Below are 24,715 nucleotides of genomic sequence, written 5' to 3'. Positions count from 1 at the left end.
AAAGGACATCCAGGGACCCAGTGAGAAAGGCCTCCTAAAGCTGATTAGCAAAGGACTGATGGAGCTTGATGGACACACAGGCATTATATAAAGGCAGTATCACACAATAACCAACATGTATCAACACTGGAATCAGGCTCATCTGAGCCCTAATCATGGCCCTCTTATCATTTAGTAAGTGTATGACAACTTAATTTCACATCACTTTGATTTCTTCATCTTTACAAGAGTAAGAACAATAATATCTCTTTCCCAAGGTTGTTGTGTCAATTAATGAGGCAATGTATATAAATTACTAGTGCAGTGCTTGACTCATAGACAATATAAAAAATACTGATTTTTTTTATATCTTGGGAGAATTCACAACACAGAAAGAGCTTGCACATAAGTTAAACACTCTTTTACCATTGTGGTAGTCGTTAGTGTTATCCAGAATTCTTCCCAGCTCTGCCGTCTGGGCTCAGGGTAGGATTGCATGGCTGGCCCCCTTGTGGATGCCAGTAGTAGTTCTCCCACTGAGTTGTTCTAGAATTGATGCATGGACAGAGCTTTTAGGTGCTGATGTGAAACCCTGCAGAATTTTTTTTTCCCTTTGCCACAACCAGCTAAATTCCAGACAGTGGCTGCTCCATTAGCCTGAGCCCCAGAGTAAGGACAACACACAGCAGAGATCCCAGTCAACCCTCAGTCAACAAATGAGAGTTGCATGAGGCCAAGAGATTTACAGATGATTCATTACCAGAGCAAAATGTTGTCTGACAGACACACCTAGACAACCTCGTCTCAAACATTTAGATTACAGAATCACAATTTACACTTCAGACTTTACATACCCCCACTGCATCCTTATGTGGCTATAATCAAGCAGGTTGTTGGAAATATTTATGAAGTTCATTCATTCATAGATAAGTTCCAGACACTGCAATGGGTTGTGAGGGGAAAAACACCAAACAAGCAAACACTCCTTGTCTCATAGCTTACCATGAGGTTGACTGATCATGGGGACAAGAGGTCTTAGATGTTAGCCAGTCTCACAATATTTTGGCTTACTTAATTTTATAACAAGTGGCAATCTGCTACTACCAAGCTCCGAATGATCATATTTATGATAGGTTTCTAACCCTATTGCTTTCCAATGTACTTGAGATTCTCAGAAATGATACTAGTCCTTCAAGTTTCTTGAAGAACTATTACCTGGTTAAATCCTTTATAGAGATAAAAACTTATGCAATAACACTTTTCTACATTGTATAGCCATTAAAGATTAAATCCCTGTGGGGGAAATAAAATACCCTCAGAAGAATCTTGAGGTATGTGCTAGGTTGGGCTATGGGGAACCATCTAAGTGCATAGGACGCATAGCAGAGAGCGGTTTGCTGTGGGGAGGCATCATTCAGTGGCTGGGGAAGCAGCAGCAGGGCAGGATGCTGGAATACAGACTGGGTTAAGACCAGTTAGCAGCCAGCACCAAGGCTCACTAGGCTAATCCTCTGCCTGCGGCGCTGGCACACCATGTTCTAGTCCCGGTCGGGGCACTGGATTCTGTCCTGGTTACCCCTCTACCAAGCCAGCTCTCTGCTGTGGCCCAGGAGTGCAGTGGAGGATGGCCCAAGTGCTTGGGCCTTGCAGCCCATGGGAGACCAGGAGAAGCACCTGGCTCCTGCCTTCAGATCAGCGCGGTGCGCCGGCCGCAGCACACTGGCCACGGCAGCCATTGGAGAGTGAACCAACGGCAAAGGAAGACCTTTCTCTCTGTCTCTCTCTCTCTCACTGTCCACTCTGCCTATCAACAAGAAATAAAAATAAAAATAAAAAGACCAGTTATCTTGACTGAAGATCTGGCTTCACTACAAATTTGCTATACAACCTCAAGTTGGTCACTTCACTTGTTTTAGCCTTAGCTTCCTCATCTAGAAAGTAAGAATGGGATTTTTTTAAAAACTCAACTATCTGTCTTAAAATCTAGAAGTGAAAGTGCTCTGACAGCCACAAGTGCTAATCAAAGCATGAATATAAATAATACAGAGGGGTCTCAGCAAAAGACTTTGTGGACTTTACAGATTTACCACGGGAATGAGCATTTCTGCATGAAGGCAAGAAATGGAAGAAGTCAGCAGTCCTTATAGTAACGTGGCAAGGCTTCTGAAGGTTTTCCTTTGCCTCACAGCGTGTTCCTTCCTCTCGGAACCTGTGGGAATACAAGGGTCTGGTGTTCCTAGAATGAAGCTGCATTTACTCACCTACACTCCAAAGCCTCCTTCGGTGGAAGGCAAAGGAATGGAGTTCCAGCCAACACAGAATTAGAAATGACCTTGGAGATAACTGACAATGGCTGGCAGCTGAAACATCATCTGTCACGGGTTCTGGGCAGACAAAGCAGCTGGAGAAGCACTGGAGTGGCTCTCTTCTCTGTGTGCCTTTCGTTGTTCTTAGTCAGCAAGCCCGGATCTAGCCCACGCTCCCTGAGCATCAAGGAAATCATACCCTCCCTCCAGGTCAGCATGAACAAAGCAATGTCATCCCTGGAAGAGTAAACTGAGGAGCAGAATTAATTCACTTCAGAGGGACATGTGCTCCTTTCTCCTAGCAAACCATAAACAAGACAGACAACATCTCGTTACACTCTAATCATTGCAACTAATACAGCACATGTTAAAACTTTCAGAATAAAAATAATGATTGAGGAAAAACAATGACCAAATAAGTGTCTGCAACTAACACTAATTTTAATAAACATTTCCTCCAGAACTTTTATCCAATCCTTCTTTTCAGTATGAAATATTCATATTTGAGTAGCCTGGATTTTAATCTGGGGGAGAGAGAATTGCCGTAGGTCACAACCAACTTGACACTACAACTGATTGAAGGACTGCACCCACAGTCATTGAATCCCCACTACCAGACTAAACCAGAGAAGAGAAGCAATTACCTTTTAAGGTTTTTAACTCAACAGCTAAACTAATTTAAGCATGGTTTACCTTCAAAAGTACACTCTTCTGAAATCTTGAATTTATTTAATTAAATTCTAGCCTAGAAATGACAGCCAATCTTCATGTCTTATAATTACATGTGTGTGCTATCTCCAGAATCTTTCTCTCCTAAGTGGTCTTTGCACTAGACTGGAATAAAACTGCTGGCTTTATTACCAAGGGTCCTCATTTCCCTTACAGCCAAGGTTTCCCAGGTAGGTACACTGCCCTTCACTCAGGAAAACCACTTCATTCGAAACCTGGAGAACTTATTAGATGTTGTTCAAACCTGTGAAAGGTCAAAGGAGGAAATTAGGAGATTGGGAATGCAATTTTTTTTTGTTTTGTTTATAATGAAAAGAGTATTTCCAAAAAGTTGCAAAAGAAAAAAAAAAGACCATAACACTGAATTACAGTAAAATAACCTGAAGTGAAATACTGAGAGCTTGTGATCTCCCCCTCGGTCATAGGACCCACAGTTGGAACAGTCCTAAAAATAAAGCTCCATACTGATTGATTGCATTCCCTGGCTCTGTGCTGCACAGCACCCAGAGCCATTTTGAACTTCTCTATCTTGCATAGTCAGCGTTTAGCAACACATTGCCTGGCACAAAGTAGGCCCCAATAAACACTTTTTTGAATGAATTCCCAAGGACAGAACAACTACAATTATCTCAGTGTGCAACATTCATGGGCTGCAAAACACCTAAATTATGGGCTACCTATCTCCAATGCAGAAAATGTGTAAGACACGGTCATAGCACCGTAACGCCCAAGGTAGCAGTGACAGACACTTATCTACAGCTGGCTGGTCAAACAGCCAATCCCATTCACTACACTCTTGGTGCCTCAACTACAGTGTCTGGAATGCTAATTCCACACCTCTCCCGCCTCATTTGCATTTAAAGGAAGCCCTGTGAACAGGTCTGGCCAGTGAGATATGAACAGTACTATGCTGTGTGATTCGGAGAGAGAGATCACACATTACTGATACACAGGCAAACATAGCCTGAACTACTGGTCCTACTTCTTTCTGCCTCCTGAGTTGGTGATTGTGACTGGAGCAGCGGCAGTAAGACAAAGATAGTTATGCTGAGCCATTAATACAGAGCTATTAACGCACTTGTTTCTGAAGTCTTGGCAGGTGATGATGATCCAGCAAGGAAGAGCCCATCTGTTTAAACCACTGCTTGTGGTATTCTAAGTTCTGTGTGTCCAAAAAGCATCTCTAACCAGTGTGCTTCCTTTTTTTTTTTTTTTTTTTGACAGGCAGAGTGGACAGTAAGAGAGACAGACAGACAGACAGGTCTTTCTTATCCGTTGGTTCACCCCTCAATGGCCGTTGCAGCCGGTGCACTGCGGCCGGCGCACTGCGCTGATCCGAAGGCAGGAGCCAGGTGCTTCCTCCTGGTCTCCCATGTGGGTGCAGGGCCCAAGCACTTGGGCCACCCTCCACTGCCCTCCCAGGCCACAGCAGAGAGCTGGACTAGAAGAGGAGCAACCGGGACTAGAACCCTGGGTGCCGGCGCCGCAGGTGGAGGATTAGCCTATTGAGCCGCAGCGCCAGCCTGTGCTTCCCTTTCTTACACATATGTATTTCCATCCTGAGTCTGGGGATGTGAATCAGAATCAAAGGCCATTGGAGCTCAGGACTAATATCTTGAGTAATACTTAGTGGCCACTTCTGCCAGATTGCTCTTCTTCCTCAAGGACCTCTCCCGTATTCTATCATGTCACGTTTAACGAATCGACGATGTTTCTGCCCAGCATTATCTGAAGACAAACCTTCAAGGTAGGACTCTCTTCTTAACTCCCTGGTATCAACTACTTGGCAGGGTGTTTTGCCCATTATAGTTTCCAGTGGACCGTACTTGAATGTGCACATATGTAACTAATCAGACCTTTGAAAGGAATGGCCAGCTTCCTTAAGGATGACACACTCAGTGTACCATCACCAACAGGCAGGAAAAACAGACTGAAGTTTTCAGAAAGGAAATAATCAGTGAGACCAAAGTAAATAATTTCAACATAGGAGGGGTTTTCAAAAAGTTCATGGAAAATGTGTATTACCTAAGAGGCGTGAATGCATTTAGGAAGGTTTTTGCACCAAAACATGTTTTTTTAAAAAAAATTCTGCTGTTCATGTCCTTTTGACGTCTCCTCATATGTCATATCTAAAGTATACCCAAAAAAGCTATGCCAGAATCTCTTTGCACAAATTTATAGGGGGAAAACCAAACCCAGTCGGCATGCTTTCTGTCTTCTGCGTTCCTCTGGTGTTTGTTCTGCATCAGTTTTTTAGACAGGAGCCAGAAGCATAGATAACAGCAGAGACTCAGCCACACATTACCCATCCTCCAACAAACGGCTACAGTGAGAAGCTTTAACTCCCCTACCATGTTTATAATATTCATTAGATCCTGTTATCCCACCCCCCACTGCCAGAAAGATTATTTAAGAAATTCCTAAACTGAAAACAGTTTATGTGTTATGAAAATACAGAATTGAGACAGAACCCCTGGGAAGCCTCTCAAGCATTTAATCTTTCACTCATCAGATGCTACTGAGCTCTCTGACATGTCTAGCACTTTGCAGGCACTCAGGATGGACGGGTGAGTAGCAAAAGTTTCCCTCCTCTGGTGAAGTTTGCGGTCTCATGAGCCACACTGATACTATCAAACTCCTCCTACAAAGAAATTCAGGAACCCAAGCTATGTCCAGGACTCCGTTTGCTCACCTATAAAGTAAAAATCTGTAAAGGTTAACTCATTCACTCAACAGATGTCTGCAAAGCAAGCCTTCCCCTACACAGGTTTGCACTTGCACACACACACACACACACAAAGAGAGAGAGAGAGAGAACAATTCCTTAGCACCCAGAATACAGCAGATGACAAAGGCTGTAGCTCCTGCCCTCTTGAAGGACCACACATTTATTACTAGAAGGAAGCAAACACTTCAATTGCTGAGAATGAGCATTCTCAAAGCACATACTAATTTTGTTAGTGCTGATTTGTATTTAATCGGAGAGGCTTATAAAAGGCCATAAAAACAAGCTCACTCTTTTCTCACCATCACCCCTGCATATCTTGCCTCTGGGGTTTGTTCTTCTCTGTCCCCTTGGACGTAATTCAGGGCCAGTGCTTTCACTTTCAGATTGTTCTCAGCTAAAAACTCTTCCAGACTCAGGTGAAATGGGGTCTAAGGCAGAGTAATAATCCAAACTCCAGCATCTATCTGCATTAATGCTTCTCCCTTCATTCAGCCTTGGAAGGCAGCAGGAGGGAAGCCTGCAGAGGACCTGGCAGGCTCTTCCCTCGGCTTGGTCAACAAACCTCGTCCCCATCATCCCTCCAGCACCTCAATCAGCATCTGGGGCTTTTGATGCGTCTGAGCCGAAGAGATCAGAGATGGAAAGCATGAGTGGACAAGAAAGGTCCTACTTGTCCAGAACTGATCAAGCACTGCTTTTTTCTCCTGGGCTTAGCAGGTATTCAAAGCAGACTTTCTTGATCTCAATTTTGTCAGGACTTTGAAGATCGTCAGGCTCCAGGGATCTCTCAGTGTGGAATCTGACCTAATGACTGGTCACTTACTACCACACTGAAGCCTCTAGTCGCCTGCACTTCAGCTTCAGATCACTCCTACCACCCTTCACAAGAATGAGAAGTTCTCCAGATGGAGAAAGTTTGGCAGGTGCTCTGCCACTGGGCTACAGCAGCCATGTACAAGAGCATGAACAAGCAGCCCCATCTCCCCCTTCAGCCAGGTGCCCTAGTGAGTACTATCTGCAACGTTACTGTGCTGCCACAACCCTGTGCCCTCCACAGCCCACTGGGACCCACCCTTCTCTACCAAGCCCTCCTGGGTAGGAGCTGAGGAAATACATCTCATGCTCCATGATCTCCCCACATACAGTAGATGAGAGATCACCCACCAGGGGTGGATGGGAGCACTCGTACTGATGAGCAGATCTAAACGATGGTTTGTGTTTCTCTGCTGTGAACATATAAACTGTCCATACCTTCCTACTCACTCCTATGAAATGTAGCAACGGTGACCCTGAAACAGCAGCACCCCACACTGGGGTTCAAGTGCAGGTAAACACATTCCCTACAGCGGCCCTCGTGTATTTAGAACATACGAAAGCTCTCCACACTCCAGCTTCCCACCTCTCTCAGCTTCTTGGACTTGAGCTCTTTTCTATTCGGTTCAATTGAAGGACTCCCCACACAAACCCTGCATGGAAGTCTGGCAACATTCACTTTGGGATACGAAACAGGTGGCTCCTCTTTGTCGTGGGACTTCACTCAAAACCAAGGCTAGAATACTTTCAACTTTACCTTGTATATGCAACAATTAAAATCAGAATTCACAGATGACTTAAAGGAAAATATTTTCAGAAAGAAATTGAAAAAACAATGGAAGGATGCTTATAAACAAATAAAAGAAATTTTACTATCTTATCTGTATCTTGGATACTCGCAAAAAACCTGTGAATAAGAATACTTCAAAAACTCCATGGAAATAAAATTAAAAGAACTTATTTTAGGGAAAACTATTTTGAAATTCACACATAGGATTCTCAAAAAGCTCACTGGCAATGTGTATTAGGAAAAAACTGAACATAGATTCAGAAAACTTTTACACTATAATTCACTTATCTTCCCACATTTTAATTCCACTTTCCAAAAACTTTTTGATGTGTTCTCATGTTATTTCTCCAGAATTTATTGTTCACGCCCTGCATATGGAATTATACAAATTGAACAGTCATGGGGCAGATGAAGCAAGTGATGACTAAAGCTAGAGGAATGGCCAGAAGAGAGTTTGAACAACCACGTAAGTTAATGCCCACACCTGACACTTCTGAGCACGAAGTGAGCACTGTGAGTACAGCCAGACAACAGACATGAATCAGAACTACTATGTTTAGGGCCAGCACTGTGGCGCAGCAGGGTAACACCCTGGCCTGAAGTGCCAGCACCCCATATGGGTGCTGGTTCTAGTCCTGGCTGCTCCACTTTCAGTCCAGCTCTCTGCTATGGCCTAGGAAAGCAATAGAAGATGGCCCAAGTCCTTGAGCCCTGCACCCACATGGGAGACCTGGAAGAAGCTCCTGGCTCCTGAGCAATGCAGCTCCGGCCAGCCGTTGCAGCCAATTGGGGAGTGAACCAGCAGATGGAAGACCTCTCCCCCTCCCTCCCTCTCTCTCTCTCTGCCTCTCCCCTGTGTAACTCTTTCAAGTAAATAAATAAATCTTTTAAAAAAAAAGAACTACTATGTTTAAACTCTATAATAATAACTGTATATCCAGAACTTGCGATAGAAGTTCGCCAGGAAACTGATTTCCAGATTCAGTCAATATAGACTTGCTCCAAAGGAAGCGTTCATGAGGGTGAACTACGGACAGTGATTCATTTGTAATTATCAACTATCCATGTTATTTATGCAAAACAGGATTCTTTATGGACCATATTTGAAAGATATGACACTAGAAGTCATGGTATTAATAATAAAGGGCCATAAGAAGAAATGTCATGATGAATCATGTAAACAAATGTGGATGGATTAGTGAAATTTAAACAAAATTATGAAAATACCAACTAGTAAGAATGGTATATATGCCCAAACATGCTACCAGAAATAATTTTAAAAGGGAATTTGACTTGTTAAGAAAGGCAATTCTACTAGAATACTTGGGAAGGGTGAGGGATGAAGAAGGTAATGTCTTAACTGGTATGTCATTTTAGTTGGAGGTTATTATTTAGCCACATTCCATAAAGCTTTTGTTTTGTTTTAAATATTTATTTTATTTATTTGAAAGACAGAGTTACAGAGAAAGGTAGAGACAGAGAGAAAGTTCTTCCATCCACTGGTTCACTCCCTGGATGGCTGCAATGGTCGGAGAGCTGTGCTGATCTGAAGCCAGGAGCCAGGAGCTTCTTCCGGGTCTCCCACGTGGGTGCAAGGGCCCAAGGACTTGGGCCATCTTCTACTGCTTTCCTAGGCCACAGCAGGGGGCTAGATCGGATGTGGAGCAGCCAGGACTAGAACCGGCGCCCATATGGGATGCTGGCACTTCAGGCCTGGGAGTTAACCCACTGTGCCACAGCGCCAGCCTCTCCCATAAAGTTTTTTAAAGCATCTTTAAAATGCACGCACACATCTGTCAAAAAATAAACATTAAAAGCTAAGCTATACTCCAGTCAATGATAAATGTAAGTGGTGAAAGAATTCAAGATTAACTGCTTTCAAATAATTACTTTATATGCTCAATAATTAAAGTATCACTGGTTAACTATAAACCAGAGATGTGTAATGTGTAATAGCAATTAATTCTTACATGCTGCCCACATGAGCTTACCAATTCTCAGCCAGTAACTCTGAGGGATACGTGGTTACTATGCATTTTAACAGTGATGAAATTGAGATACAGCAATGCTGGCTAAGAAACTTGCCCATGTAGAGAGAGCCAGGAAGCAATCAAAGTTCAGGACTCAAATTCAGGCACTGGGCTTCCTCCAGGCTGAGCAGCCTTTCTGATTACCCTCTCTTGGCGTAGAAGGTGGAGTGGAGTGGAGGAGGGAAACAGGTGTCCCCTGAGGCCATAGGTGGCCACAGATTGGCGGTTTTCTGCAGTATCTCTGCCTGTGCTCCTCACACACGCAGGTGGATTAAGCAGCCTACTACAGGCCATGGAGATGGACCTCAGCCTCTACATCAGCACTTCCGTGAACAGCTACTTCTTTTTTTTTAGTGAGATGAGAACGCCCTATCTTTCCTACTTCTCTCAATCCCAACTGATTCTGCTAAGACCTTGGAAATGCATAATGGTATCTTCTGGAACCTTCTAAGGGAGATCGAAAATCTGCCAATATGACTTCCTGAATATCTCAAGCCCTTGCAGTGTCTAAATCTTTGCCTTCACCCCAGTTTGTGTCATTGTGCCTGGAGCAGACACGGCCCAAGCGTCTCTGCTGGCAAGGTCTAAGAATTTGCCCATAGGTAGCCGCACACGTTAGGTACTGACAATGAAAAAGAAAGAAAGGACGAATTTTGCTTTTATGCTGGCCATGCCATCGCATTCCAGACACAAGTGCTGGAAAGGCACTTTTAGATTTCACTGCTCAATAACGTCTTGTTCGTTAATATATCCAAATTCCTGGGCTTGGCTGTACTCGTGACGCCACACGTTGGGCGCATGTGACTTTTAAATATCACCAGTCCTCGGATAGAATTAGTAGATTTCTGCCAGCTGCCACGTTCTGACAGCAGTCGTTCTACAACTTAGCATGAAATATTAAAGAACACGCGCAGCATTTAAACGCGTCAAGTTTAACCGTGCACCTGGCTTTGCATAACTCTCTCCTTGGTTCACACGGAGTTGATGCATCGAGGTGCAAAGATGAAGTTTCCGTTTTGGAACGAAAAATGCTGTCTCTAAACGCAGGAAGACGCCTGGCATTTTACCTGCACGGTCCTACCCGTGGCTCGCAGCCTATGAAAGCTATTTCCGTGTGCCTTTTTCTCTTTTGCGCCTACGTCACCGACCTAAGGGGTTTTCATTATTTATTTCATTTTTAGAAGAAAGAGGTGTTCTCTCCCGAACACCGGCAGGACCAGTGAGGGCCGACGCGGCTCTGCAGCGGGGCAGCTGCGAGGGGGCAGTGCGACGGCACCGGGGCTAAGGAGGCAGAGGGTGGCACCCGTTCCACCCAAGAAATTTGGGAGAATGGGGCAAAGCAGCAGCCCAGCGTTCCAGGAGGGGCGTGGCCGCTCTCCTGGGGCCGTCCAATCGGATTCCTGCAGGGGAAGCTCTCCGGGGAAGATTGATGAGCGTTGCTAGGAGACAGGCGCGTGTCCCTCCCACCGGCTCCCGGCCGCTTCGGCCCCAGCCCGCCCAGGGGCTTGCAGCGTGCACTTGGGCTGCGCGCGTGGGGCAGCGCTGCCTGCCCTCTCCCGGTCTCCGCCTGCCCGCACGCCGTCCACGGTTCAGCGGGGCCACAGGCCGGTCCTCCGCAGGAGTGACTGTCAGGCCCCACTCACCGCAAGCAGAGCTTCAAAGTTGCAGCCACCACCCCTCCCGCCCCGCGCCCCTCCACCGAAACCCGCCGGCCTTTGCACGCACTGCCCCGGGATTTCAGTCAGTGGGAGGCAGAGAGCGCAGCCGGCAAAACGCTGGCGCTGCACAGAACCCTCCTCTCCGCCAGGTAGCCCGGCTCGCCAAGGACTGCGGATACACCCCTGCTCCAGGGGGGGAAGCGGGGGGCGGGGAGAGCAGGGAAGGAGAAAGCCGGGGAGCCGGAGGCCGTGGCGCGGGGTCCACGCCCCTGCCCTGGGTCTCAGGGCCAGGTGTCAGAGCGGCCGCGGGGACGGAAAGTTGCTCCCGCGCCTGGACGCGCGTTCGCCGGCACCAGTGAGGAGGAGAGGCGCCGTGCTCCAAGGGGCTCCCTTCCCTCGCCGGAGACCCGGGGTCCCCCGCCCCAGCCGCCTCCGTCTCCTCCCTCGCCCCCTCCCCTCCGACTCGCAGGCCTGGACGTTCTCCGCCGCCGGGGCCGGGCCGTGGTCCAGCGCGCAGCCCCGGGCGGCCAAGGCGACAGGAAGCCGCGCGCACAAGTTGGCCATTTCGGGGGCGACCCAAGTTCTCCCTCGCGGCTGGCAAGGACAAAGCCGGCGAGCTCCCCCTTTTGTGTCGGATGAAGAGCACCAGCCATGAGGCAGAGCCCGGGTGCCGGCTCCCCGCCGCCGCTGCCTCGGCGAGCAGCGCCAGCCCCCGCCCGGAGTTGCCGGTGTCAGGTAAGGGGCGCGGGGCAGGGCGCGGAGGCTCGGGCGCAGCCCGGCAAGTTGAGGCCGAGGCAGGAGCGGCCCCAAGGTCCTGCTGGGGGCGGGGTGCCTGGGGGCAGAGGCGAGGTGGGTGTGTGCGAGGGAGTTTGTGTGCGCACGCCAGGGGGCTCGCGAGGGCGTGGGCTCCGGGCACTGAGCTGCAGCCAGGGCGCAAGAGGTAGGGGGACCTGCTGTGCTCTCGGAACCCCCCGACAGCCCAGGCTCGGGAGAGCCAGCCACATTCCCACTGCCCCCGACTCAGGCTTCCTGTCTGTGGCGGGTGCCGGCGAGGCTTTGTGCACGGGAATCTGGGCGATGGCGGGCGGGTCCTGCGGGGCAGCGTGGATCCGCAGGTGACCGCGCGAGGTGGGCAGCGGTGGGCGCGCCGCGGGCCCCCAGCGCTGCCGGGACGCAGCACCTCGCGCGCTGGGGCTGGAGGTTTGCCCTCCTGCGAGCGCGCTGGAGAGGAGCCCTGGTCGCCGCCTTTGCGCCTTTTGGCTTGATTGAGGAATGAAAGACCCAGATTGGGAGCAGATCTCTCCACGGATCCTGCTCAATTTCCTTATCTGACAGTGAGATAACTCCAAGAGGGCGGGAGAGATTGGATACCCCAAAACAAAGTAGGCGATCTATCCAATAAGCTTGGTTCTTAAGAATTTGATTTAGATTCCTCTTCTGATTCTTCCATGGCTTACCACAAACGTGACAGATGCTCCAAGGGCTAACGCCTTCAGATAGATGTATGAAAGGGGAGGCTTTGTAAGTATTTTAGAGCACGGAAAATTTTGAAAAACTGCACTTTGAAAGATCTGTGGTGAAGTATACCCAAATGGCTTGCTTACAAAATATTTGCTGTTATCACAGTAGTAGATACTCTTGAAGCACAGAGAGATCATCACATGCATATTCAAAGTTCAGACTGTACGTTCAGTTTGCTGTCAGTGCAAGAATTCAGCAATAGTTCATACTTGGAGTTTCTTTGCTTGAATTCCTTTGTGTAACTGGTTCTTGGAATGGTTCAGTAGAACTGTATCCCGTTTCATTGTGGAAACAATGTAGGAAGGAACATTATTCATTTACCTAAATACAAGTCTACTTTGGTTTATGTGATCATAATTTTAAGGCTGCTACCTGAACTCCAGTTGTTTGCAAAAGTGTACTTAATAGTCATTATTCAAAACATCTAGATTGCCCTTGTACTAAATGCCTGTGGATAGCAGATCCTACACCAGTGATGTTCAGGATACTCTAATTATCACTTAGGATTCTATATATTGCTATGCCTTTTTTCTAAAAATAGAATCTGAATCAGTTTGGAAGCTATTGTACACCAGGTCTTAATAAAGTGGCATATCCCCTTTAATAATGGCAATGTCTTTTATTTACAAAGATGCACCTGCAGGTTTGAGCAGCTCACCCCCTTGGGATCTGACCACCCAGCAAGAGTACACAGATAGACACACCCTAAGGCTATCTTAATGTATGTTCAGAGTAACCCATGGGCTAAAGATGGAAAATGATGAGATCAAGTATTGAAACTTATACTTTCACAAATAAAACAATGCAAAATTGAGAATATACTCATTGTACTAAAACAAGGATATAGTATAAATATTTAGTATTGCTAAGTCCTCTAATCGCCACCCCCAAATCTTAGCATGAAACCTGTAGTTTTGTGAGCTGCACTCTTACCAATGAAATTTGAGTCCTAAATGTCAGAAAATTACACCAGCATACACACAAAAGCCTCTGTATTTTAACTGCATGGTATATTTCACACTTCAGAAGGACATGATCACCAGGACAAGAAAATGTATGGAAAACTCTATGAATAAATGATATTACATGTAAATAGAGTACACTCTGAACCACTCATTTATGTGTGACCTACTTTTCAAAAAGTTGTGTACATATAAAAAAGTGTAAATCAGATAACTTCATAATTATGAAATAGCAAAGTGAGAGTTCATCTCTGATTTTATGTCACTGAAATTAAAATAGGTACATTAAATGTGAAGAAAACATGAGTGGCATTTATTCTGATTTAAATTGAAATTAATATTTTTATTGAATAAAACTAGAGTAATTAACCAAAGGGCACCTGTCTCACTTCACTTTATGACAGGTGATTAGTTGAAACTACACAAATTGAAGGTGGTCTGAATTTCAAAGATTTCTAGCAATATTATATGACTTCCCTGGGTACATCCTCATCTTTGTCACAGGAAACCTATTTCTTTTCCATATTAAACCACCTTTTCTTTCTTGTCCACTCCTCTAACAGTGACCAACCACAAAATGAAGCATCGTCTTTTCCTATGGTCTTAGCAGCCTCCTGCCAAAATGTAGTCCATTGGCTTGGAGATGAAATAGTACCATTTGTTTCCCGGTACTCAACATCATCCCAAGACACCATTAAACAAAATAAGTGAAAATTAATACTCGATCTCTACTGTGAATCCAAGAAGGCAAGGTGCATTTGTGCACATGGGAATGTGGCCAGAATTCCATGGAGAGGCTTGTTTCTCCACGTGTGACTCCTAAAAACCAAGTGGGTGTTTACTCATAGTTGTTTCACTTTGCTGTTTCAAACGGAGTTTACCATATATTCTTGCCTCCTTTGAGACTCTGCTAAATGCATCCAATTTTGCATTACATGAATTTGTTGAAATTACTCCAAAGAAGTAGCATAAAATGAAACAAGACTGTCTATCAAAACTGAGCACATAGAATGAGTGCAATCATAGTAACCACTGAGACAGCTTAAACTATGAAGTCATCCTTGCCCTTCAACTTCAAATGTAGACTTGGTCCCCATAGCATACTGTTATTTTGTAGTACTTTGGTCCAGCCTGATTTTAAATAGATCATATAATGACTTTTCCCAGTCTTGGGAAAATCATTTCACAATGTAATGACGGTCCCTATTAAGAACTTTGTTAGGATATTCAGCCTAGTTTTTCCCCAATTCTATTTTATCTTGTTACTTACTCTCGGTCATGATCTCTCTGAGCTACTCCACTTCTTGCTGATTTAATTTTACTCAACTTTTAAATGCATGGCTTATAAACACAGAAGCTTTCCGGTTATTGGAAAGAACACGAGGGTGACAGTCCTGTATCCAGACATCTCTGCCATTTACATGTATGTACAAGACTATATAATCCTAACATGTTACTAGCTTAAGAGTGAGGAAATTGCCTTCTCTGACAATAATGACCTATGAGAATTTCGAGATGATCTCTCCTAACTAATGCTCAATGTAGATGCACATTTTTGAGACATTTTCTTTGCAAATTTGTTGTCAACAGAACCCTGTCAATGCCCAACCTACAAGGGAATTCTGTGACAGGGTCTGATGCTCACTGAGCCTCGGAAGCTATTGTCATGCAAATCCCACTATTGGAATAGCAATGATTTCCGTAATTAATAGGATGAGCTTGGAGTATAATGGTGTATGTAGTTCAGCTGTATGTGAGTACAATACAGTAGTTCTGTTAGAATCTGCAATAGTCCCTTTGTATTCAAACAATCTGAGAAAACCGGTGGAATTAAGGTGAAATTCTTCACTGTGCTGTATCATGAAAAGCAAGCTTGCATCATGCATGTATCCATGTGGAGTGTATATGGATTTATTTGGAGGTACCATATGTGAAGGTTATTTTAAAAATAGAAAAGCTTGAAATAACTGTAAGGGAAAAACAGATTTTCACTTTGTTCAATTAAAATCTGGCTCCAACACATCCACATGTAGGCTTAAGATTGTTAAGCAAATATCTTGGTAGACTCACCATCCCACTCAGTTGTTCCTCCAAATCCCAAGCTTTGCAATACAGGTTCTGCTAGACAGTAGAGGAGTAAATGATATAAATCAGGAATTAAGTTCCTAGGTTACACTTGGCAAGTCCAGGAAATACAGGACCGAGAGGAAGGCCAATCGGCAGCTAAGACGACGATGTAGCTCTGTCATCTTCACTCTTTGTTGAGCATTAGATGGCATGTAGAAGTAGTCAGGTAGTTAGGTTAAGGAAACAAGGAGAGAAATGTCATCCCAAACCTCAATCTCTTTTTGAGGGAATACAGTTGGACTGCATGGAATGAAAAACTTTTAAACCAGTTTTCTCCCTCCAAAGGCCCAGGGTGTTTCTGCAGGGCCATTCATCACATAGTGGTGAGTATCCTCAGAATGATTTTCCTTAGAAACAAAGGGGAAATCAATTTTCTTGGTATAAGAAAAGTAGGCCATTAATGTACTTGCAACTTTACCTTGGAACAGAGAGGCATTCTAAGAAATCAGAGTCAACACAGAATACAGTAACTTCTCATCAAATGAACAATCTTTTTACACAGAACTGGAAGTTGTATGCTGAAAGGAGGGAAATCAACTTGGAAATTTTAAGATACTAAGTATACCAGCATAGACTATAATACCATATAAAGAAAGCCCCATGGAGAGAATATCCACAGGAAGCCTACGGTAGCTATCACATTTAATTCCTGGTCAGGTTTTAGATATTATTTCCTGTGCACAACACACACACACACACACACATTAATTTAAGTTAGAAGGATATAGATATCCCCAGCAAATAGAAATTTTCAAAAACTTCATACTAGATAGCTTGAAAAAAATTAAAACCAATATTGGAAGAATGGGAATTATGAATATAACAATTTCCAGATAAGGGATTAATTTTACAATAGACATAGGATTTTAGTAAATCCTCTAATAAAGAGAATATGATCAGAAAGAAAAGGTAGCTAATAGGAAAACATTAAGTGTTTATTAAGCACCTATTATGAAAAGATTTAGGACACGCAGTAGAGACACACAAAATGTTACAAGACATTTGTTAATACAAAGTGCTTTAGGAGCTGCTGTTGTGGCAGAATGGATTAAGCCATTCATTGCCTGTAGTGCCAACATCCCAGATGGGCTCCAGTTCCAGTCCAGCCCTGGCCATTGTGGCCATTTAGGGAGTGAACCAGTGGATGGAAGCTCTCTCTCTCTGTTTCTTCCTATAAATAAGTTTAAAAAAAATCTTTTAAAAATAGTACTTCAAAAATCAAGCATGAATTTCCCAAATAGAAAACAGGTTACCAGAATTATCAACTGAATAGAAAATACATTTCCTCCATTGAACCTGAATTTATTCAGTTTTAAGATTTTAAACATACAGATAGATACATGCTCTTTGGAGACACCAGATGCCGTGAGCTGACAAAAACTAAGGATGTGTCTTAATAATAGATGGAAATCACTGACCAACTGCTCGGGGCATAGAAGTCTGCTGTAACATTTCATGGACTGTATGACGAAATATACAAGGCACCTCTGTGGTTGGACTGCGATCTTGTTTTACAGCAGAGGAAATGGAGACCCGGGGAGAGAGGTCCCTAGCCCAAGTGCAAGTAGGTCATTAACAAGGCACAAACCAGAATGCACAAGGTACTTTCTTACTCATTTTTATTTACTACTAAGCTACATTCTCTCCCAATTTATAGAGGTTTTTTGGTTGGTTGGTTGGTTGATTTTACCGTGTCATAAAGTGAACCGTTTCTGAGCTCCAAGGAGGATATGCTTTGGTAGAGAGGGGGAGCAATGTCCAATGAATAGGACTCCAGAAGGGAGTTCTACAGGCTCCACCGCAGAGAAACACAATCCCCTGAGGGCCAAAGAATCAAATCACAACACTGCTTACAATCAACATGGACTGAGGCTAAAAGACATTGAGAAACAGAAAAATCTATGAACTTGATAGATTTGTTAACAAGCTGAGAAGTAAAGATCAGCTTTGATAATGTGAAGGAACTGCACTTGCGGAAGCCAGCTTTCAAGGAGTGTTATAATTTTTAATCACTAAGTACAGGGGCAGTGTTTGGCCCAGCAGTGTAGACACCTGCATCCCATGTAGGAATGCCTGGGTTCAAGTCCATGCTCCCCTTCCCAGTCCAGCTGCTTATTAATGTACTCTATGGGGGTGGTAGGTGATGGCATGAGTATGTAGATCCCTGCCACTCCTGGAGGAGAGACCTGGGTTACATTCCCAGCTCCTAACTTTGCCTTTGAGGACTCAACTAGCAGATGTCAGCACTCTCTCTGCTTATCAAATACAGATTTGAAAAAAAAAAATTTAATGCCCTAAATACAGTGGCAAGAGTACAGTCACAAACAGCCAATATGGAGGTAAAGAGCATTTTTCCTTATTAGGGCTAAAATGCTGATGTTCCTGTCCTCTTAAAATCTAATTGCTTCCCACCAGAAAAACCAAATGGTAAAACGATTTTGTAGACTAGTAAAATTTACAATTTCTCTACCCAGCTGGAGCAGTACTGGTTCATTTGTTAGATACTGCTTTACACAGTGCAGCATTTATCCATAATATATACCACACTATGAAACTGGGGGGCCTCCGAGATCACAAATTTTAAACACACTGAGAATAGGTCAAGGAAAGTGACCTGCTAGTGACTCCAAAGATTCAACTAGTAGGGGGCAGGGCTGCCCTGGGCATACCAGCCTCACAGTTCTCTGACCTGGGTGCTTTCCTAAATGCAGGAAACTCACTGATGTGATCGCATCAGTTTATACTTCTTTTCACAAAACTAAAGAGCTGAAAAGTGAGCCTTTACCTCAGGGTCACTGTCTGGTTTTTGATTTGTGCTAGTGGTTTAAGGACCTTAAAAAAAATGAGCAGACGTCACAGACCCCTCTCTCTACTTGGCAAAGGCTGTTCCATTCGATTGTTAATAATACATAGCAAGCTGGGCTGGCACTGTGGCTCACTTGGTTAATCCTCTGCCTGCGGCACCGGTATCCCATATGGGCGCCAATTCTAGTCCCTAGTCCAGGTTGCTCCTCTTCCAGTCCAGCTCTCTGCTGTGGCCCAGGAGGGCAGTGGAGGATGGCCCAAGTGCTTGGGCCCTGCACCCGCATGGGAGACCAGGAGAAGCACCTGGCTCCTGGTTTTGGATCGGCACAGTGCGCCAGCCGTAGCGGCCATTTGGGGAGTGAACCAACAGAGGGAAGACCTTTCTGTCTCTCTGTCTATAACTCTGTCAAAAAAATACTACATAGCAAGTCGGTTATTAGTAATATTTTGTATTTTGTCTAACAGTTTCATTGCACCATGTGTTGGTGAATACAGCATAATGGAAACTGCTTTCACAAAATATGTCAAAATGCATGCCAACTTGAGAGATGGCATTACCAGGTCAGAAACAGTTGGAATTTCTGTCTGTTCCAAGGAGAGGATGAAATCTGGAGAATGTAATTAACCACTTCTATTTTGAAACATCTCCTTTTTCCTGCAGAAGCAAAGACCCTCCAATGTGCTGACGCACTACCCCTAGCGATTTTTGTCAAATCAAGATTACTAGTGACCAGCTCACCCCTCACTTCAGAACTGACACAGGACTTACATTCCTAACAGATCTGGACCCTGGACTTTGCTCAAGGTCTGTCTTCGGGAGACAAGTTTCGAAGAATGCCAACACCCCTTCTTCCTCTACCCTTACGTCTCCAAGTCTCTTCCAGCTCCTACCTTGTTCATTAAATATTCCAACTTCCAAACTGAAGTATTTCTTCCAAGAAGTACAGAAACATATTTCTAGATCCATGTAGTGGACTAACCCTCCAACCTACTCTGAATTTACAGCCTTATGGGTCACGAATGCTGGTTTCACCCAGTTTGGCGGGGATTGGCAATTAATAATTTACAAATTCTTCCCTACTTCACAATTTTGCCTGAGACAATCTCTTCCCTGGCTGTAATTTCCTGAACACTCCTAATGTAGAAATTTGAGAGGAAATAGGCCTTCTCTGCAGTTCTCGGACAAATGATGCACTGGTTAGAAAGGATTGAGGTTATAGAGTGCTCCAGCGCTCTGCTTCCTGAGATCCTAAATTTGTGTTTGTGGCTGTGTGATGTAGGAATGAAGCTGCTTGCCTCAGCCGTGCTCTGCAGATGGAAAAGCTTGTCATGTTTCAAGTAAGGAAGAGGCAGAGAGTTGAAGGATCCAGTCAGAGGCTCCCCTCTCCTTGGGCTGCCCAGCCTCTGGCATGCTGAAAAGCAGGCAATCCACCTGCTCACCCCTGCTGTCAATAGTATTCGTCAGATCAGTGACCACAGAGCCATATTAGGACCATCTTAAAGTTCACTTGAAATGAAGAACACTGTGACAGATGCACCCCAAGTTAGTTCCAACAAAGAGTGTTTAAGCAAACTTCCGAGTGTTCTTGCATGCACGCAAGTGTGAGAGACACTTGCTGTCTTAGGCTGCTTAAGCTGTTACAACAAAATGCCACAGCCTGGGTGGCTTAAATGACAAACATTTATTTCTCACAGTTCTCAAGAAGTCCAAGATCATTTCCCAGTGGGCCACTTTTTTTTTTTCCTGGCTATAAACCCTGCCCCCTCTATAGCAAGGAGAAAGAAAGAGGGCTTCAGGTGGTCCTTCTCTTCTCATAAGGACACTCATGGGGTTGGCATCGCAGCATAATGAGTAAAGATGCCACCTGCGATGCCAACATCCCTTATGGGAGCTGGTTCAAGTCCTGGCTGTTCCATTTCTGATCCAGCTCTCCGCTAATGCACCTGGGCAAACAGCAGAAGAGGGCTCGAATGCTTGGGCCCCTACATCCATCTGGGGGCCCAGCACCAGCTGTTGCAGCTATTTGGGGAGTAAATCAGTAGATAGAAGACCTCTCTCTCTGATCAGTAACTCTGCCTTTCAAATAAATACATAAATAAATAAGTAAATAACTCATTCTATCCTGAGGTCCCACCCTACTGACCACATCTAAACCTAATCATCCTCCCAAAGGGCCTATCACCAAATTCCATCCCACTGGGGATTCGAGGCTCTAGCATTGGAGTTTTCTAAGGAGACAGATTTTTGGTACCTAGCAATCATACATAAAATGATGGTCATACAGAAAAATCAATGAATGGCTTGTTGAATGGTTTAACCAGTTGTCTAAATTGAATTCTACAAGCCTGTATTTATTAATTAAGCTCAACTAATCAAGTATGGTACCTATGAGTTGTGTAAATAGATTTTATAAACTTCATATTCATATTGCAAAGGAATTCTTCTACTATGTATAGTATATTCCCGTAAGACATACAGGCATTTACAATACATCTCTTCTTGATACTCTTAGCAGGAAATTTTTTCATTTTTTTAACTTTTATTTAATAAATATAAATTTCCAAAGTACAGTTTATAGATTACAATGGCCCCCCCATAACTTCCTTCCCACCCACAACCCTCCCCTTTCCTAACCCCTCTCCCATTCCATTTGCATCAAGATTCATTTTCAATTCTCTTTATATACAGAAGATCAATTTAGTATATATTAAGTAAATATTTCAACAGTTTGCACCCACACCGAAACACAAAGTGTAAAATACTGTTTGAGTACTAGTTATAGCATTAATTCACATTGCACAACATATTAAGGACAGAGATCCTACATGAGGAGTAAGTGCTGTTGTTGACTTAGCAAATTGACACTCTAGTTTATGGTGTCAGTAATCACCCTAGGCTCTTGTCATGAGTTGCCAAGGCTATGGAAGCATTTTGATTGCTTTCATTTTATCTATTATCCTATGTATTTTATCATTGTGATTTTCTAATTTTTTTTATTTGAAACACAGAGAAGGGGAGAGAGGTATCTTTCATCTAATGGTTCATTCCCCAAATGCACAAACAGGTAGGGCTAGGAGAAGCTGAAGCCAGGGCCCTGGAACTCCACCAGGGTCTCTCACATGAGTGGCAGAAATCTGAGTACCAGAGGTATCCCTGCTGCCTCCCATGATGTGCACCGGCAGGAAGCTAGATCCAAAGCACAAGTGGGACTCAAATCCAGGCATGGCAAGTGGCACGCAGGGGTCCCAAGCTACTGCTTAATATCTGTGCCAAATGCCTGCCCACATTGTGATGTTGAAATATTAGAAGTTACTTCTGTTTGAAGAGCACCATCTACATTCCTAAGAACAGAAGCTTGTCTGAGTTTAGGTAACTGTGCACTTCAAACTCCAGTGGTCTTTACAGCTACATCCTGTGACTGAGGGGATGTGAGAAGCCACCGTTCTGTCCCAATTCCCCCCACTGCCCTCTGGATCTGCAGAGCTTGGGGCGGGTGGGGAGGAGTGGTCAATGAGAACTTTATTTGGCAACTTACAGATTCTCTACTCGAGTTCTACTAAATTCAAGTGAAAGGTGCTTAGCTAGAGCTGGCAATCCTCACAAATACTGCTATACACACTTCTCTAAACAGTGTTCAGAGTCAATGGAGAAAATGCTGAAGGAAGAACAAAGTCCCTGCAGCAGGGAATGGGGAGGCTCAGACCAGGTCACCAGATCCACCTCTCCTAGTGGTCTCTGCTACCTGCCCCCTCACTTAAATTCCACACTTAGTAAGTACATTCATAAAGAGGGAAGCAATGGAGAACATCACGTATTCTTCCTTATGTTCAAAAAAAGTTTGAAGCTGGCACTGTGGCTCACTAGGCCAATCCTCCGCCTGCAGTGCCAGCACTCCGGGTTCTCATCCCGGTTGGGGCGCCGGTTCTGTCCCGGTTGCTCCTCTTCCAGTCCAGCTCTCTGCTGTGGCCCGGGAGTGCAGTGGAGGATGGCCCAAGTGCTTGGGCCCTGCACCACATGGGAGACCAGGAGGAAGCACCTGGCTCCTGCCTTTGGATCGGCGCAGCACGGCGGCCGTAGTGGCCATTTGGGGGGTGAACCAATGGAAGGAGGACCTTTCTCTCTGTCTCTCTCTCACTGTCCAACTCTGCCTGTTAAAAAAATTTGAATTCTTAAAACTTGATCATCTCAGACACAAATTGTCAAACTGTTCAAAGTTACGGAGTACCTCCAGCAAAGCCTGGCTTTCTCAACTTCTGATGGTGATGGTGCTCATCCTGGGTCCTGGCACTAACACAGCAGGCTCTCTATACCTCAAGTCGAAAATCTACCACCCACATGCCAAGTGTTCACCTTCCTCCTCATTCCAGATTCTATGACAGGCACCATAATATTCCCCCAGGAAATAGCTCAAAATCTTGGCATTGGTGAGATACTGCCTTTCTGTTTGGTTCTCTATTGGCTCCTGTTTAGTAACTTCAGTGGTAGGGTATCTTCCCCCCTAGCAGTGCCAAGTCTTGGCCCACTCCAACCTTGGTCTTCTATCAATTTTCACTCTTCCCTCAATCACTCTTCTGTCAACCTTAACAATTTATCTTCAAGCCTCTCCCCATCATTCAGTTATTCACTTATCTGATATTTAATGAGTGCCTGCTGTGCATCATTTTTCCAGAGATACCATAGCATGAACAATAAGAAAGACTTGGAAGATTTTTCCTGTCATTCACCATATTCTAAATAGTGAGATGCAGCCAATAGGAAAACTAAGGTGCTATGAAAACCATATAACAAGGCTCAGCTCATGGAAAAAAAACGGAGTAGAAAGAAAAGTGTCACTATCCCATTCATCATGATGATTAACTGACTTTTTCACTCCAGGGTCAGGTTTTAAAAGCTTTAAATGTAAACTTATCACTTACAAAGAATTCCCTAGCTTGGACATCAAGGCCTTTTACAGTCAGCCTCAGGATATACTTCTCTAATACAAGCATCTGCTCTGTTCGCACCCAAAACAGACCTTGAGCTCCTTTGCAGGCTTAACTTCATTTAGAATGCATTTTCTTTTCCCCCTTTCTGCAAACCTATACTTAAGTCATATTTCAAAATCCTACTTCATCTTAGTCCATGCAAATGATGCTTTCCACCCTACCAAAGCAGTTTATATCCAACATATCTATGCTGTCCTCATCAAATTAGGCCTGGGTGGTGAAAAGTTACAGCCCGAGCAATAGATAGAGCAGTAACTTGTAAAATAAAATCAACAATAAAATGTCTTTGCATTTCTCAAAATTTCTTTAAAATGTATTCAAAAATACAATACACTTGTGTAATAAAATTGACTTGCAAACAGTCTGCAATCAAAATTCATATTCTTGCATTACTGTAATTATTGAAATATTGTACTTTACGTTGGAATCTTCTGCCACTCCCCATCAGGATCCTGTTTTGGATAAGCTGAAAAGAGCTCCAAAGCTCCTACAGTTATTACCCATCCTTCTTCATTGCTCTTACTAACTCAATTTCTGACTCCCCAAAGTTCATTGTATAGGGTGGGAATAGGCAAGAATGTTACAGCAAAGAACTTCTTAGACAGGCTTCCTGTTCTCCAGGACCCAGATTTTTAAGGCCAGTTCTCCTTGCTTTTGTGGGTTGGGAGTCGCTCACCTCATTTTCTTAGGTCTGACTGCACCTCCTCAGCTGTTACTGTCTCTGCTCAACTACACACTGACTGTGGGAGTCCCACTGTCTCTCAAAATGCCTTTACATGAAATCTTCCAGGTCTAAGACAGGGACTGCACAGTTGGGCAACATTTTGATTTATCCAAGTGCTTATCCCTGGGCTGGGTTCCTTTTGCTCATCACCAACCTTTGTTGCACAGGAAATACTCCAACATTCTTGTATGAAAGGGCTTAGAAGTGTAGACCCGAACAATGTGGAAGTATCTGCTCTTCTCCTTTCCACTTCAAAGCATCTGTGCAGCTGGTCCCCCCTTCCCCTCTGTATTTCCCAGCCTGCAGTTGGAGGTAGCCCATCTTGTGATGCCAGGACACGTTCATCCTTGGGACATGCTAGAATGTGGGGCTCTCACTGGCTTCGATATCTGTTGTCTCCTCCTTGGTGGTGAATGTTGGGATTTTGCAAAGCACCTAAGGACTCTAACTGAACAGACGCTGATTCAGTGTAGCAATACAGGCTAAGTAAAAGATTCTGGCTTTTTCTGCAACCCAGAAAAAACATTTCTATATGATGCTACCTGCACAAAGACTTA

The 24,715-nt window shown here is 44.4% G+C and overlaps 1 protein-coding gene across 2 annotated transcripts in view; it reads left to right on the top strand.

Annotated features, from left to right (window-relative positions):
• The first annotated feature begins 11,101 nt into the window (after positions 1-11,101).
• GRM3 (glutamate metabotropic receptor 3) overlaps positions 11,102-24,715 on the top strand; it is a 213,184-nt gene continuing 199,570 nt past the window's right edge. For both annotated transcript variants that reach the window (XM_017344334.4, XM_051853014.3), the window contains exon 1: positions 11,102-11,768. The gene's annotated coding sequence lies outside the window, so the exon portion shown is untranslated. The remainder of the gene's footprint in view (positions 11,769-24,715) is intronic.

This window comes from Oryctolagus cuniculus, chromosome 16 (genome assembly GCF_051225735.1).
Source record: "Oryctolagus cuniculus isolate XC-2025 breed Fujian yellow rabbit chromosome 16, ASM5122573v1, whole genome shotgun sequence".
Lineage (NCBI taxonomy): Eukaryota > Metazoa > Chordata > Mammalia > Lagomorpha > Leporidae > Oryctolagus > Oryctolagus cuniculus.
Note: the sequence above shows the minus strand (reverse complement) of the source record. Positions and strands in the feature narration are given on the sequence as shown.